Source organism: Actinia tenebrosa, unplaced genomic scaffold (assembly GCF_029948245.1).
Source record: "Actinia tenebrosa isolate PJP-AT-01 unplaced genomic scaffold, QUT_ActTen_1.0 PGA_scaffold14__42_contigs__length_11649687, whole genome shotgun sequence".
Lineage (NCBI taxonomy): Eukaryota > Metazoa > Cnidaria > Anthozoa > Actiniaria > Actiniidae > Actinia > Actinia tenebrosa.
The window spans coordinates 4,604,828-4,622,671 of NW_028292574.1; the positions used below are offsets into that span (position 1 = coordinate 4,604,828).

Genomic DNA, 17,844 nt, shown 5'->3' on the forward strand with positions numbered 1-17,844 from the left:
GGTGGTTGTGGTTGTTGTTGTTGTAGTTGTTGTTGTAGTTGTTGTTGTCGTTGTTGTTGATTGTTGTGTTGCTGTTGTGTTTTGTTTGTTGTTTTTGGGTTGTTTTTGTTTGTTTTATATGTGTTTGGTGGTGGTGGTTGTTGTTGTGGTTGTTTTTGTTTTGTTCCGGTGGTTGTTGTGGTTGTTGTGGTGGTGGTAGTACTGGTGGTGGTAATAGTGGTTGTTGCGGTGGTTTGGTGTGGTTTTGTTGTGTTTTGGGTTTGTGGTGGTTGGTGTTGTTGTTGTGGTGGTGCTGTGTTGTTGTGGTTGTTGTTGTGGTTGTCGTTGTGGATGTTGTGGTTGTTGTGTTGTTGTGGCCTTGTACGTTGTGGATGTTGTTGGTTGTTGTGGTGAGTTGTGGTGGTTGTTGTGGTGGTTGTTGTTGTGGTTGTTGTGGTTGTGTTGTTGGTTGTTGTTGTGTGTTGTGTGTGTTGTGTGTTGTGGTTGTTGTTGATGCATTGTGGTTGTTTTTTTTGTTGTTGTTGTTGTTGTTGTTGTGGTGGTTGCTTGTGTGGGTTGTTGTGGATGTTGTGAAGGGGGTCTGTTGGGTTGTTGTGGTGGTCTGGTCAGTCATGGTGGTGGTAATAGTGGTAGTGGTTGGGGTGTTGTGGTGGTAGATTGGTGGTGGTTGTTGTGCGTGGTGGTTGTGGTGGTGATTGTTGTGGTGGTGGTTGTAGTGGTTGTTGTGGTGGTTGTTGTTGTGGTTGTTGTTGTGGTGGTTGTTGTGGTTGTTGTGGTGGTGCTGTGGTTGTTGTGGTTGTTGTTGTGGTTGTCGTTGTGGATGTTGTGGTTGTTGTGGTGGTGGTTGTTGTGGTGATGGTGTTGTGGTTTTGTTGTGGTGGCTTTGTGGTGGTGGTGGTTTTGTGATTTTGTAGTTATTGTGGTGGTTGTTGTTGTGGTTGCTGCGGCGCTGGTGTTGTGATTATTGTTTTGGTGGTTTTGTGGTTGTTGTGGGTAAGGTAAGAGGTTTTGCATATAGCTCTCGGTATGATTACCATTATTATCATCTACCCAGTCTTAACAATCAAATCATTTTAATATTTTAACGCTAAACTTACTTCAACAGTAAAGTTGTCCTTGTATTTCAGCACTTTATCCTCCAAATTTGAGTAAGATTTCTGAATTTAAAAGAAAGGGAAAAAGCTGTTTAGCTGAAAATGATTATTTCTTGAATATTATTTGAAGCTTTTGATCCTCTTGTCTGGTGGAAGTCTTATATTACATATTTACTTTCGCATTTACTTGTTTGAATATGCAGGGCTTAACCAGACACAAAGCGTTTAATCTGACAGCAGCGCATGGACCGGAAGTGATCTTGTACAGCAGGATTGGGTTGAATAGCGCAGCGCGGTTATACTAAAAATAGATGTCACGAGATCGGACCCCCCGCATGACTCAGACAAACAGAACACAAAGGTCATAGTAAATGTAAAGCGGTTTTCATTACGCTCGCTAGTTTCTTTATATTTTCTCGTCGTTTTTTTTTTGACAAAATGGTCAGTACGAAACATTGCTGCTGGGGAAGATGTAATAGTGATTCAAGATACCCCGATAGACTTCCACTTCTGTTACAAGGAGTTGCATTTGTGTTTGATAGTAATATGAATGACTGTGCTTTAAAAGACATTCGTTGTCTTTTATGTAAAAGCACTGCCTTTTCATGACTTCCTGTGATAGAACAGACTCTTGGATCACACTTTGAATAGTGTGATCATGAAAAACCTTTAGACTCTTAATCTCTAGCAAACCATCTTCTTCCACAAGACCATCAGGAGAACATGCTAGCCAGGGGTATTTGGGATTAACCCACAATCCAGATGCCACAACTTGATGCTTTGTTTGAGCTTGGTATTTCAATATAGCATCGGCTTCATTTTCTAAGCCTCTTGCCATCCAAACAGACTGGTAGTTTTCACTCTCCATATTCCATTTGTAAGATGATATAAACTTCGCACTTCGACTGGCTGCACTTTTGGATCCATCAAGTACAAGTTTTCCAATCTTAACAGCTTCAAGGCATTTGGAGGCGGTTAGTCGAAGCCATCTCTCAGAGTGCCATTTTTCACTTTGGCTCTGTTGCTCTGTGTCAGAAAGTTGGGTGAGTGATGAGGGAGTTAAGCTCTTAACAAGGATTTCTACCTTCTCTCTTAACAAAGGCAAGCAAATATCGTCTACTGAGTAATCATTATATGAAACCTTCAGTTGTGTCGTCCACATAGAAATTTTCCCGGTCTTAGCATTTTCATATTGTAGCCGAGAGACAAAGTTATTGGTCATTGACGATGTTACCTGTCTGTATTGAGGCGGTCGTGGATCGAAATCTATAACTTGAACTTGTGTTTTCTTTTTTTTGGAGGGATATTTGGCATCTGAGAGTCTTTTGGGATTTTTCTTTCTCTTTTTTCCTTTGTTCCATGAACACTCCTGGCTAGTACATGGTGTAGTTACGATATGTCCGTGTTCTTTGACGTGGTCTAATAACAACAGCAAAACCGCAACTACGTGGCTGCATCGGCCAAGTTCTGACGCTTTGCATGGCTCACACGATGCATGTATAACTGCGCCACTTTGAATCGATAAAATTATCAATACGTTGTGAGGAAGATCTGTTTTCATTGAGGGCCAAACGTGCGCGCGAAGGAAATAATAACCACTGTTCTTGTTGTCAGTAACGTCGCGTACGAAGCCAGAGTCAACATATTTACGTCCGTTCTTGAAAGGCTTGTCAGTCATATGTCCGAGTCCGTGTCCCTTTGCTTCATCATCACTATCATCAGACGTTTGATCTACGACTTCACTTTCTGATCGTGATGGAAGTGATTCTAAAGCATAGAAATAAACGTGTCCATAGTTGAACTGCGCCGGTATGTCATTGGATGGAAAGTTTTTCCAGCCCGATGTAGGTATTTCAGGGACTTTATTCTTTGGCTCTTTGATTATTTTTCCGTCCTTGCTGTATTCCTTGGATACCTTAATATCGAGCCACCTACCTCCATCTATACTCGGATCAAGAATGCGGTAATTTCCAGCGTTTATACAATCCTGAACACGTGCGAGCAGTTCGCTACGCTTTCCAGTGACTTTTAGGCCTCTGCATTTAAGCCAACGCTTTAACTGGTAGACAGTATAGTTTCCCGGGTCAGCATCAAACCTGGATCCAGGAACTCCATCATTTTCAGTCAAGTTTGTAGCTGTTTTAAGTGGATTTAGATACGAAGTATTTATATTTGCAGTCATTCCTCTTCTACTGAGATGGTTTGTTTGTCTGAGTCACGCGAAAGGTATCATATTTCGTGACGTAATAACCGCGCTGCGCTATTAACAACTGGCTTTAAACACGGCAGGAATAGAATGGCTTTTATTGTTGTTGAGTTTTACAATTAACAGTCATTTATTCACCGATAACGCTGGTTTTAATTTTAAAATTTTCTCATTTCCGCCTTAAGCTATTCTTATGCAAAAATGCCTTATGTTAGACTAAATATAGCAAATTAATCATAAGCGGCAATTTTTTTCCGTATTGAAACGACAAAATCGAGTCAAAACACTAGCCAACAACTAGAACTATACTAAATTGATTTTCGCCCCAAGAAAAACCACAAAGAATCTTAAGAAACGATGTTTTGAGCCAAATTTAAGACACCCACTGCGCACGCTCGGAAATTCAGAGAGAAAATCGCGTTGAATAATGCTTTCAAAATTTAGCATGTTGAATTAATACCATACCTGTCCTAAGAGAGATGAAAATGCATAATCCGAATAGAATAGCAAAAAGAAAGATTTGAAGTTTAACTTCAGATCGGCCAAGAGATAACTTAATCTTTTATATGTATCAATTACCTATGTCATCTAAAAAGTAGTAAATAAAGTAAAAGCGCGTTCAAGCAAGTGAGGTCAAATATATTGGATATATCAGTTGATATCCTTGTGCAGATTATCTTCGAACTTTTGATCTCTAGTATTTATTTGTAAAGTACGAGTGCATCGGACCATAACCATAAATACTATAATTAGCTAATATTATTGGTTAGAAATAGATAAGAAAGAATGAAGGGGATCTTCTATTTTTTATCTTACATTCTCATATTTCATTTAACAAATAATAAACAGTTTTTTATGTGTCTGTCCTCTTATTGACGATAAATTGCGTCATCACATTGTCAAAGTAGTGTGGATCCACGAGGCGTAGCCTCGAGAAATCATTTTTAGTGATCAAAACAATCAACGGTAAGAGCACGCGCTCGTTGACGTCAGCTTTATTTATCTGTCCTCTTATTGATGATAACTTTTAAAAAAACTCGAAAAAATAGCCAATCAGCGCGCGAGAAATTTGTTATAAGTTATTGTAAAATGTTTGTGTTACGCAATATAACCGGGTCTTGCAGAGAGGAAAGTGTGACGTGATGCGTGTTTTGTCCATCAGATAAAGTGTGTTATCTGTAATGGTTAACGAGCCAAGTACTATGATCAGTGATAACCCCAGTATACCCTTCCGTTGTTCCCCTTCAGAAGTGAGAGGGGTTTTGTTAATATCCTTCCTTGACATCATCAGTTCGTGCCCATAACAAGTAAGATATTTCCATCCACTCTCGCCCAGTCAGTTTTATTATAGATTGTTGGGTGGATTCCACTTGTGTTAAGTGTTTGCTTATCTTAATGATATAGTCTTCCCACCCACTGTAATCTTTTTTAATGAGCTTTTTAACATTAATCCTACAAAGGGGATCATAAAGATCACTATGTAAGATTTCCTAGTTCTTAGACACTTTCAACACATGCATTTATCAAGTAAAACTCTTGAAGATTTCTTGGTATTTTTCTGACAAAATAAGAGATGATTCTATGTTCTATCCCAATCAAAGAAAATATATTAATCTACAATAGCACAGCTAAGGCCGAATAAAAACATTAAACTTCACACGAGCCGAAGCTATAACTACATTAAAAAAGAACGCCTTATTATTGATTGTTTTCAATACGTATGGCCCATGTGAAGTTCGACGTTTGACCTGAGCGTATAAGACATACCCGAAGACATTAGAGAGTTTTAGATTAACTTTTTTTCTCCCCGCAAACGGCAAACGTGACCACGTTTTCATAGTTTTCCTGTATTTTACTTTACTATTTACAAACCTTCTCACCAAGCGCAAATACTCTTTTGTTTTTCTACTACTTGGACTTTTTTGCGATTCTTTTTCAGTCATTTAAAAGAATTTTTTACTGGTCAACTGACGTTTCACGTTTGCCGTGAACGTAAATCTAAAACTCTCTATTGGTCCGGAAAGAACTTTAAAGGCCTTTATCTTTTTAGTGTGAAAAGCGTTGTGCTGCTTATGAAGATCAGGGAGAAATTAAAAACTGTACACATCTGCGTGCGGAGAGGGTGTGGGGACGGGTGAGTTATTTTTCCTAGTAGAATATCTAAGGTGGAGAGGGACAACTCCCATTATTAACCATTCTCGGGGATGCTGAGAGAAACAACTTGGTCGAGTTGACTGTTTTACATATTTCCAAGATGGCGTCTATTTCGCCTCCTAAAACAGTCCCACCACTATGCACTGCATTGTCAACTTGACCCAGATTTTATTCCTCAATATATCCCAGGGTCATTATAATCAAATTCCCACAGGAATGGTTCACTTATTAGTTTTCTTCATTATCTACAACAGATCGACAGACTACAAATACCATACAACTTGATACTCACTCCTTCCAAGAGTGTCTTTCCGTTGTTTGATCAAGTTTGTGTGTTTTCAATTTACACTTGCCAAAGAAAGCAAGCTGTGTTAGTTTTGTTGAATGCAACTGTCATTATTCACATTGTTTTTCATTTCCAAACCTAAATAATTTATATCCTTTGAGAGGGGTACAGTTATTATCGCAATTCCGAGGACCTATGAAGCTAACTAACAATCTCGTGCTGATGTTTCTTCCATAACACATTCAATTCAAACCAAGGTTACACTGGCTCGAAAACTTTAAAAGGCTTTTCTATATAATTGAGATTTTGGCGGGCTCTTGGTAGGAGATTGGCTGTGTATGCCTATTACTACAATAAAAACATGAAGCTACTGCGCAACTACGCCATGACGCCTTTATAGAGATGCAATTATTTGAGCCCAAAATGTGCGCGCAAACAAAAACTGCTCAAAACCGCCGAATAACCTTCAAACCCATTTATTAAAAAAACTATTAAATTTTTCGCGGGACTCTATATTTTTTAATTCTAAATTTCACAAAAAATATTTTAAAAAGAAAATTTTGACAAGGTTTGAAAAAATATATAAAATCATTTATACCACACATTTGTAAAACGATTTATAATTTACATAGGTTTCCTTGGGTTAGGGGGGGGGGGGGGGGGGGGGGGGCGTCAAAACCTTAATTACCGGTAAAGTTATGGATATCGCTTCTTTTTCCTGAAAAAGTTGTTGATACTCTAATTGTGTTTAATCCTGGACATCTCAACGACCCAAGGACGTCCTTTTTTCTTTCAAGATTTTAAATCCGCATTAAATTGGTTTTAAAAATTCAATACAGGATTCGAAAACGTCTTCATGGATTATTTTCTATTGTAGGCAGCCATCTAAACAGCTGCGCTGTGTGTAGTCCCGACTTAAATAATAAAATAATCGCCTTTCCATTCATGCTCTTATTCTGTCAAATTGTACTCGAATTCCAGACTGGATTTGTTCTAATTCTCTTAAATTAATATTAATGGTGGTTCAAAGTGATCTTCGATCGTGGATATCAATGCAACAGTAAGACTGTTGACTAAATACAATGATCTTATCACTCTGGTCTTAATCAATTCTCAATAGTTTTGCTGGCTGTGGACGTGTGCTCTAGCACGATGTCAAATGATATGCTCGGTCGAGTATTCTCTTTAGCAGTCGTTAAATCGCTCACAATTAACAAAATGAAGCCATGTTGAGATCGGTTTAAAAAAAGTCTTGCAAAGCTTAAGTTGTACGTAGTTTTGAACGAGAATAAACTAAGAAAGCGGTATCAATAAGGAAAAGGCATCATAGGAATAATATCTCGGTCTTTTTAATGCAACACCGAAAAGGCATCGAATGTTCGCTTATTCATTATAATATCTAGCTGATCAAAACGTCAATCGTATAATGGCAATGAAATATTGAACGGTTTCGTAAGAGTGTCATATTATTTTGCTATTTTAAATAATTTTTAGCTTTTGTTCTTCCAGAAAAAATAAAAATAGATATTTGTCTAATGTAGTTGTGAGGTACTTACTTACTTACTTACCAAGATTTTTCGTTCCCCTATCTGTAGGATCGTCTAGTCTTCTCTACTTCTTGAAAAAGATTAGTCTTTTAACTTTAAGAAACAAATCGCCCTATAGATTGTAGTTCCGTTCTCTTCTATCGTCAAGCAATTTTAGTGTGCAGCTCTACAAACACCTACAAGAATAATATGAACGCTCCTCAATGTGTTTTATTCAAAACTGTTTGGTTCAACTTGAACTTATTGTCACATCTGTGTAAATATAACATGTCGTCAATCACCCCCCAGATGCATCACGAGAATTGGACAGACTCCTGTGTTTTTAGTTCACAAAAATAGCATGATTAGAATTAATGATTTTTGATATCTACTGTGCTTTAAGAGTATGCGTATAAAGTTTCCAAGTCAGGCCTTATTTTTATTCGCTGTGAAACGATTGGTCGCTTGTGTTAAACAAACCAGGAAAAAAGCTTTGCTCCACATTTAAAATTTAAAAAAAAATAATTTGATGTTAATAGTGATTTGATATGAGAAGTAATTTACATACAGCCTTGATGTAATCTCGATCAGTGCGACACTAGTCAGTGTGTTGTCCATATCTAACCTACACGACCCGTGAAAAAGGACTTCATATAACAAGTCTGCTGTAGTGTGCCCTAGTGTTTCAATCCTAGTTATCCCAATTTGCATAACGTTGTTTTCTTCAACCAAACAAATAAAAACTACATTTAGTTCAGTTTGGATGATTCAGTTCGTTGATATTCTGCTTTTGATAAGAGTTCGATAAAACCATTAACTTCCAAACCACATAGTGACACTAACGGAATATATGGATCATATTTCTCACATAAAAAAATTGTATTATTTAAGCTGCTTCATTAATTACCCAGCTTTATATTCCTCCATCATGTTAGTTTAACTACAGACAGACTTATTGATTTTCAGACTAGATTGGAGCGAGGATCTCGTCCTGGTGTTATTGAGCTAAGGAAAAAGATGTCAAACGGGGGAAGTAAAGTTAAAGCTGTCAGAGCATTGGCGAATAAGTAATGTCCATTAGAAAACAAAAACTATATTGAAAAATTTAGGGAAAAGAAATAAAATAATTAAGAAATATGATTGAATTAGAAACAGGTTAATATTTCTTGAACAAAAATTTATATATAAAGGGAATTTTGATGTATGTTATTCGTATCTGGTGATAGTGAAGCTGAAATTCAAAGGATATGAATGTTAATTTTAGACTAAAATGAATAAGTATCGTGTTTACTTTTTAAATACATTGCCTGTCATTTATCTTTCAAACACGATCTGCCTCATTTCAGACCAAATACCAACATTTTGACTTTTAAATTTTTAACACAGAAAAAAAATCGATTGAGAGTGAGTGAGTGTTGCGTGAAGACAAAAATAGCGGCTGTCTGAGCAGAAAAATATCAGCGAGAAGAAAAAAATTACATTATGAAATAACACAATGTTCAAAGCAATCATTTAGAAACTTTGTTTATCACAATTGCCCTCAGTTTACTTGAACTTCCGTCTTTTTTTTCACTTTTTTGTTCGCTTTTTAACTAATTCGCTCCGCATTTAATGTAGTCTTTATTTTTCTTATATCCTTCTTATGACCTAGTTATTTGAAACCTAGTCACAGAGCGCCTAAAAATCAAAGGAATTTTTAGCAGCATATATAAAACCCACGCAGAATAGTCCTACATTCTAAGGCATATCAGTAATGCTATATAAGTTTTAGTAAAAATACACAGGTGATTATTGAAAACCTCGCGCACTGATTGGTCGAGAAACTCGCACTATCACACGATAATCACCTCCAGCGATAATCCAAAATGGCGGCCAGCCGCTTTGTTGCTGTTCCCGGAAAAAAATGTCTTTTATCTTTTATCTTCTTTTTTTGAAAGAATCACCTGTGTATTTATACTAAAACAATTATTTGCCTCAGCCTCAGTGAATACTGATCGGGGAATATTTACTTCGCCGCTCGAAGACTCGCGTCTCGGTAAATATTCCCCGATATTCACTTCGCCTTCGGCGAATAATCGTTAAATATTATTCCAAAAACAACACGGGACCTTAGTAATATGTTCTTTAATGACCTCGGTCATAGTGTTTCTTTGTGCAAAGCTCACGTTTTGTCGGTTTTCTTATGAAGTAGTTCAAATGATCGTTTGTATGCTATAATGAATTAGAAATACGATCAAACGTCGTGTATATTGCTTTTTTTTTGTATAGATAATTGTCAAAGTTCAACTCTCTGAATCATATCAATTACCGCTCGCTGTGGACAGAGCTACGTACATACGATATATCATTCATTTATATGTAAATGTTAACAGAATTTATAGCGAAAACTGGATCTAATAAGATAACAAAGCTCATATAAATTTTTACATCTTCTGTAAGTCTACTAATTCTTAACTGAATTTCACCACTATATTTATGACGTCATAATAACACTAGTGCCCAGGCTTCTCTAAATGCCACACCTCGTATCCTCTTCTCAAAATAGAGAAATAGCTCGACAAAATAAAACACATTTCTCCACAGTAGCTTGGGTCCGAATAGGCCTGTACCAAACGAAGTTGTCTTGACGTTTCCTTAGCCTGCGTTCAACCGGTATAATTTCTTATTTCAATGAAATTTCCCGTGATTCCATGTTCTCAAAAATTGACCACGTCGCAGCGGTTAAGTAAAACGTACTTTAGCTAATGGTGGATCATACTTTGTTAAATGCCTGTCAGTGCGTACAATATTACTTAAGTTGGAGAGGTAGCACAGTTATTCTAGAATACACACATCACTTTGTCATGGCCCGTGCTTGTGTGACTGAGTAAGTTACGGGCTTTTTATAGTGGTGGTAAGTAATATTGACTGATTACATCAATAACCACTGTATCATAACCGGAATCAAAACGGATGCATCACCAACTACCAATATTTATATCTGATCTATCTTTACATCTTCTGAATGAATCTCTTAAATTTTTAACTAAGTTTCTACAGGATACTAATGACGTCACGATAACAATAGTGCCCAGACTTCTTTAAACGGCACACCTGCCATCTTCATATCCTCTCCTCGAGTAAGTAAGAAATGGCTCGATAAAATCGAATGAAGAAAAATGTGAAGCTCTCTAATGATTTATGATTCATTTCTCAACCAGGTGTATTTAGTAAGTTTCTTTTCCTCTAACAGCCCTCGAACTTTCGCACATTAACAAAAGGCTGTTACTGTACGTAAACACAAAATGTTTTACTTGAATTGGGAAGGTAACACAGTTATTCTAGAATACACGTAAAATACACGTGTCCATATGATCATTATTATTATCGGTCGTGGGTGATAAGCTACATGCTTGAGTTATCGTGCAGTGTACGTTGGTAACATTGTCTAATTACTTTCTACCCGCTGTATCATAACCTGGATCAAAATAAGATGCATCATTATCAATATTCATATCTAATCTATCCGCGATGATCCGTTCACTTGAAGTCAAAATATGAATCAATATTAACTCATCTTTGAATAATAGGAATAAAATGGGAAAAGTCTGAAACCAAAATGAGATGCGTCAATGCTTAATTTCCCTTCGAAAGTCTTCCAACTTATGAAATGGTGCGATTTCTTTATATATATTTTTATTACTCCAAAGTAATTTACGGGCAGCTGTAGATAGATTAGGAGCACAAAACAGGTAAATGAACTACTTTGCAAAACGTTAATGAAATGCAAGTTTTGTTTTTGCAAAATCGGTTATGCCTCAAATTAAGCTTCAACCTCAAATTTCACGCTTTTCAGTAGTGCTTGTACTCTGTTTTAAAGATATAAACTACACTAAGCTCATTCAAGAATATTGATCCCGGCGACATAATAGCTAAACAGTACTAAACAGTACTAAAATATAAATAGCTCTCTGACGAACGTCCGAAACTACAGTATAGTTAAACTTTATTAAGATCAGTTTAGCAAGTAAACGAGTTTGGCTGAAACCCAGTATTATCAAAAACTAAAACTTTCATACACATACAAACGCAAGAGAAGAAATGCAATCAAGAAATTACGTACTTACTTTTTTTATGCCTTTTTTAGCAGATGTATCAACGACGACTGACAACTGCGCAACAGCAGAAACATGTGATAACTAATGTTTTTGTACGATATTTAGATACGTTGTTTAAAATATAGCATATTTCATATGACTTTCCAATCACAATGCTCTGATACAGTAACGTCATTGTCAAGACACTGTCACGCGGTACAGCACTGACAACATCTTTCGAGCCAATCACATTCCGCGAGGCTATCGCTCGACTATTGAAAATAATTGGAAATGGCAATGTCACGGATATGGTTCGAAATGCTGTAGTTTTCTATATTTATCATGATGAAAAGTTATTTTGCTTAGTACACGGACATTCGTTACTGTTTTAATAGGTCTTTTCTGATTTCGATAAACAAGAGATGCATTGTGTTCTAGCTTCGGTACAAACAATACACAAGCCACATAAAGTATGATGAACAAAACTGAGATGTAAGCTCGACTACAACACACCATGTTCGCTATCTCAGAAAAGGTCTATTGACCAATTTTAATATCTGTTAATCAACAGACTTTACAATATCATCATTCGTTCATTTATTCGTTTGTGTGTGCGTGTGTTTGTTTATTTCAGTCTATCTTGCTATCTTCCTTATCTTCCTTATAAATTACATTTCTCATTTTATCTTTCATTCTGGTTCTTAGTGCAATTCTAATGAATAATGTAGGGTGGAATGATCAATGAGACAAGACTAAAAAAAATAAAAGGCTGAAGCTTCAATTGGCTTGAAAACATCAAATGAATGTGATACCAAACAGGAAAGCTATAGTTGTTCTTTGAGATCCATTAAGGAGAGCACTTGTAAAGTGATAGTCTTCCACTTTCACGAAATAGAAAGTTTCCTTACCGATTAACGAATGGATATGCTATCCATTATTACGCAATTTCCAGGGCCAATATCTTTAAATTCGTTATCATATTTAATATATACAGAACTCCATGTACCCCTAGGCTATGTATAATGGGTGTTCTAGTTTTATAATTAGAATCAATTAGAAATAAATAAAAACTATATATGAAGATTAAGTCAGTTCATTCAAAAGGTACATGTACATTTAGTTTGGCATCTGAAAATAATCTGATTAATGAGCAATACGTTTTTGATGGGAAAAGTTGTCAAAATTAATCGTAATCATTGAGATCGCAGTAATTTTCATTTCGAGGAGGTCCAATTAAACAAATGTTTCTTGTAAATATTATTGAGCTTTTATCGAGTGTTTTTATAGATATTTTTTTAATGACCAATATCTTTGATATGTTTCATAAAAATTCTCAGTAAAGAGTGATTGCAATTTTGGAGAGCCCTTATTTGTCCAAGAATCAAACACTTGTAGTTATATTAAAGATGCATTATGTTACGTTTATGTTTGGTTTTGTTACAAGTGTTTACAAATCATTAAAGATATTAGTTTTTGGAGTTGACCCGTAAATTCGAGTATACATAAAGTTTATGTATGTATGTATATATCAAAATAATGAAGTTGAGATATGAGACAGAAAAGGTATTTTTAGTAATACCTTTAGTTTTTAGTGGATGAACGATTTCTTACCTGAAGAAAGGTACTTATATTGAAAATGATTTCTTTTAAATTACTTAAAATTAAGAGTTATAAGTGATAAAACTTACTAAGGATGACACACCTCAGGGAGAAGGATGACACACCTCAGGAAGAAGGATGACACACCTCAGGGAGAAGGATGACACACCTCAGGGAGAAGGATAGCTTGGCATTAACTTACCTTGTGAGGGATACTGATATTTGGTCATGCCTACAGCCCACGAAATACGAACTCTTTCGACTCAACGAGACGCTGATGAAGCGGTAACAGAACTGGAGAAAGAATTGGCAAAGAAAATAATGTTAAAACGCGTGATTGTTTTTGTAATTTCGTATGATTTTAGCAAAAAGTGCAAACTTCCGATAGTTTTCCTGAAATTATACTTGTCTTCATAAATATTAGTTTTACTTATTTTTACTTATATTTATTACGAACGTCAAGGTAATTAGAATTATTGTATATAATAAGATTGTTTATGTGTAGATATAGATAAAAGGTAAATATAGTTAGTATGATTTCTCTTCATTTCCTTTCAACCTCGTAAGCTATACCCTAAATAGAATGAATTAATATCCTCACAAGAATCCGCTAAAACAACAAACGTTTAAAAGAAACTACTAACCACAACATGCGGCTGAAACTGAAATAGATTCTAAATAGATCTAACTATCCTTCGCTTGAAATTTAATCTGCTTGAAAAAGTTTTGATAATATTGAGAGCTGAATAAAATTTTGAGGCTACAACAAACATAAATGGCATAACTGAAAGTATTGCAATACCGAAAAGAATTAAATAAATGTACAGGGAAAAAAATTGAGGCTTGTTTTAATATGATTGTATATGGCACGGCACACGACGCTGCTAATCGAAGACAAAATCATCTTTTAGACTATTTGAATAATCATGGAGATCTCGGTTCAACCAATCAATTCGTACGCGGCATCGTCACGATCACGGCACGGCACGGTACTTCATCATATTGCATGAGTTTTGCGCATTGATACCTAATCTGATCTATATCGCCGAGTTAACTGGTGAATCTGCGCATGTTCAGAAAATTATGATTAAAATGAAGAAAATCTAATGCTGAGAAAAAGTTGATTAAAAGTTGATTGAAGCAGAATGCCCATGGAGACAACAGCCTACTATATAGGAATAGGCAAATAAGTATTCCTACAAACAGCATGTGTATTCATTGTAATGAAATTCGCATACGTTTATTTTGAATGAAAAAAAAAAATTATTTACACTTTTCAGCTGGAGAAATATCCAGAATACCTACGCGTGCTGAGAAAATGTTTCTTTATGTTTACCAGTATGAGACGCTGAATTGGACAAAAAACGAGAAACATACGCCCACCCTATAACTGAGTTCTTAGCTTAAATTTGTTCATTCTATACACCGAATTGAAATATGACGACCAATGGATCCTCTTCAAAATTATCTTACAAAAAAGAGATTATTTCTTACTGGTGGGGGAAAAAATCTTAAACCGGGCTAAATTCAAAAAATAACCACGCAGAGCAAAAGAAGTGCTATTTCTCAATGATCGGGTAAAATTTCGAGGCTTTATTTCACGTTTCAATGATTTTATTGAACTTTTTGATGACTCTCCATACATTTCCTTATAACAGGACACCACAGAAACCAAGCTTGGGCTACCTGTGCTTACATGCGAAGATTAAAATGGAAATACCACAAATTCCACCGAGAAAAAGTGTGATTTCTCTCGTATCTTCATGTTAGCCTCACATCTAAGATAATTTTGAGAAGGGTTCATTTGAATAACTATTGTTCTAGACTGACTAATCTCGTGTTCACGTGGGGTAAAAAGGGTTTTCACTTGAATGAGAGGCTTGTCAGTCCAGAACAATAGTTATTCAAATTCGACACCATATTTCGATTCGGTGTATACTCTCCCTCTCTAGCTTTAGTTGCTGCCTATCCATGCAATTTATGAAAATTGAATAAACGAATTACCCATGAATGTATTTATGGTACTTACAGTAAAGAGATGTCTTTTATTACATGGCGTGCGAATGCCTTCCTTATGTTACACAGATGTAACAGTCAAGAAAAAATTATCATGAATCAGAAAGAAAGGTCTTTTTCCGTGATAACTATATCATGAGCTAGTGAACCAAGCATAAAATAATACGCGTCCATCTGGCACCGACTCAGTGTTATATATGTAATTGAATCTCTTAGCTCGTGCCGACTTTGTTGTGTTCATATAAGGTCCAAGCCATCAATCATTAGCACATATCGATCAAAATAGACAGGCTGACTTGAAGGAAGGAAGGAAGTGCTATTAATTTGAAATTCTTAGCGCACGTTATGTGCAAGATAACTAGAACCAGATCCATCGAGATATTGAAAAATCAACGCTTAATTCATGAGTCTAGAGCCTTCTTTTTACTAATAACAGAGAAAATACTAATCAGACTTTATTTCTAAGAAGTTAATAGTATGATCCTATCGTTTCGTTTGTTTGTTACAGTAGTATTACTTCCTTTATATGACATTTTTCTCGCTTTCACTTAACGACTCAGAAGCAGAGTGCCGATAAGTTTTATTCCCCTACATGACGAGATTTAGAGGTGTATTAAACTCGTGAATATATGAATCCTAAAATTACTCAGCCTCTGGCGCCGCCGATTGTTAAGTATAAAGTAAAAAAAATATGAAGTCGATCACTGTTCTTATTCCGCTCTGAAAGGAAATGTGCAGAATTTAATCGTACTATGTAAATAGAAACGTCGTAATGGCAGGTACTTTGCGTTCTAGTAAAGTTCTATTCTCGGATAATTCACAGTTCTTTCCCCTTTGTTGTGTGTACATAAAACCTCTTTATTTATTAAATCACTCGAATTATCAATGACGAATATAGTTATTTTCTAGACAAATAACACACTAATGATAAAAAACATACGAACCCGTGAGCAAGCCTATGTTATTAAGTTTACAAGCGGTGCTGTCAGTCTTATTTTTGTTTACATAAATAGTGTTTTGACAAGGTATGGAGTTAGGGCGTGCTTCCCCTTCTTCGCCCGTAAATACTGCCTGTGAATTGCCCCTCTGCCCTTTTATTTGAGATCGATGTAACAATTACAGACTACATTTTTAACCCAATCAGTAAGGAGGTGAAATCTTTGCCATTTGAAAAAACATAAAATAAAATGGTGAAGGGGGACGGGGTGAAGGAGGCGGAGGCGGAAGCGGGAGGGGGGGGGGGGGGGTGCTCATTAATTCATTAATACAGATGATAATTTTATGGTTATTTGTCAGGTATCTGAAATATGTAGAGCATTCACCTTTAGAAAGTCTCAGTAAGTGAATCGCATATATTCAATCCATTCAGGAGGCCATTAATAAGGGCGTCCATACTGGATTTGTCAGATAATTCTTATCAAATAACCCAATTGTATACTGTGTTTATAAAATGAACAGACAGATCACTCAAAAAATCATAGTGAAAACCTCTCAGAAGATTGACAACGTGCACAAGTACAAACACAGCGCTAGGCCAATATAAATAAAAGTAATGACTTTGATCAAATGATCCTGAAGCTCGAACCAGGAGCCTATCGTCGAAGATTGAAACACAAAGTCAATATCATGAATTATTTTTTATGTTTAAGTGTTAACCTGAAACGGTCTTATCTTCTGCAACAAACAGGAAAATGAAACTTCCTGCTTACAACCCGCGGCATTTTTTGCCTTTGAAAAAATGAAATCAAAACTGATGGAACCGAATCTCATGGAAATGCAAACTTTGAATAATCGTTAAAACAGGTTGGGCGAACAAACAAAAACGTATTTTCTTAAATTAAAAACGTTTTTACTTAGTTGGAAACGCGAAACCAGGCCATAGGTATCAGATCTCGTTTTGGTATCTCAATCTGTAATAAAACAAATGTGTTGGAACAGAGCTTTATACTTCCAATACATGTGTTACAAATAAAATCAAAAATGAATCATCACACTGATTCGTGTGAGCAATGCCACACATTTTAATGCCGCACAAATCATTTTTAATCTTTCAGATTTGTGACATTTGTTTTTCTCAAAGCTGTAAACGTAAACTTACCGGAATTTAATGTTCCAAGCTTTGTATCTCCCAGCGCGTTTTGTGAATGCAAACTGGGTTTTCCTTCTTATCTTCGTCTGGATGGCCAGGTTTAATGAGAAACAGGTTTACATAAACAATTTTTTATGCTCTGACTAGTAATACTATACAGCTTGGTGACAATCGTGGAGGAATCCTGAGGGGAACTCGGACAGAAAATAAATTAAAGCGAAATCTCAAGACCGGAAGAGGGTCAAATGTAAATGATCCCAGAAGTTATTGGGGTCGTCAGTAAATAAAAAACTTGTGAAAAACATATCTGAAAAATATAAAAAGAAAAACGAGAAGGGATGAAGGAAGGAAGGAAGGTATGAATATAGAAAAAGCTGTAGCTTTAACCTGTAATGATGAATATTTTAGTACGTACTATTTAAGCTAATTAATTATATATATGAAGATTAACTTTACACAGCACGCTAAATTTTGATGACATTGTGCTATGATTATATTGAATATTCATAAGTTTATGCCAGTCACGAATCAGGCATGAAAATAATTAGAATGAAGACCACAATGTTTGCATTTCTATAACATAAATAAGACAATATTATTTAAAATGGAAAGAGGAAAAAGAGATTTTGCATAGTACATCGAGCACAAATATACCGGCTTCATACCTGGAGATATAAATATATGTTTTTCTGTTTATCTTTTTCTTTTGAATTCATCAAACTTATATCACGTCTTTGGTCGCCTTGTAAGAAGGATTTGTGTATTTCTCTTACTTTCTAAATTAAGACGTTTATCCCT

General features: G+C 35.8%; 1 protein-coding gene across 5 annotated transcripts in view; it reads right to left on the reverse strand.

Annotated features, from left to right (window-relative positions):
• The window catches only part of LOC116306327 (galanin receptor 2b), a 36,665-nt gene extending 19,348 nt beyond the window's left edge, over positions 1 to 17,317 (reverse strand). For 2 of the 5 annotated variants that reach the window (XM_089029547.1, XM_089029543.1), the window contains exons 1-4: positions 17,056 to 17,317; positions 13,144 to 13,235; positions 7,309 to 7,463; positions 1,098 to 1,157 (exon numbers count right to left, since the gene is read on the reverse strand). The gene's annotated coding sequence lies outside the window, so the exon portion shown is untranslated. Of the gene's footprint in view, positions 1 to 1,097; positions 1,158 to 7,308; positions 7,464 to 13,143; positions 13,236 to 14,970; positions 15,100 to 17,055 lie in introns of those variants that run through there. The other 3 variants (XM_089029544.1, XM_089029545.1, XM_089029546.1) reach the window with 3 other exon arrangements.
• Positions 17,318 to 17,844: the final 527 nt, after the last annotated feature.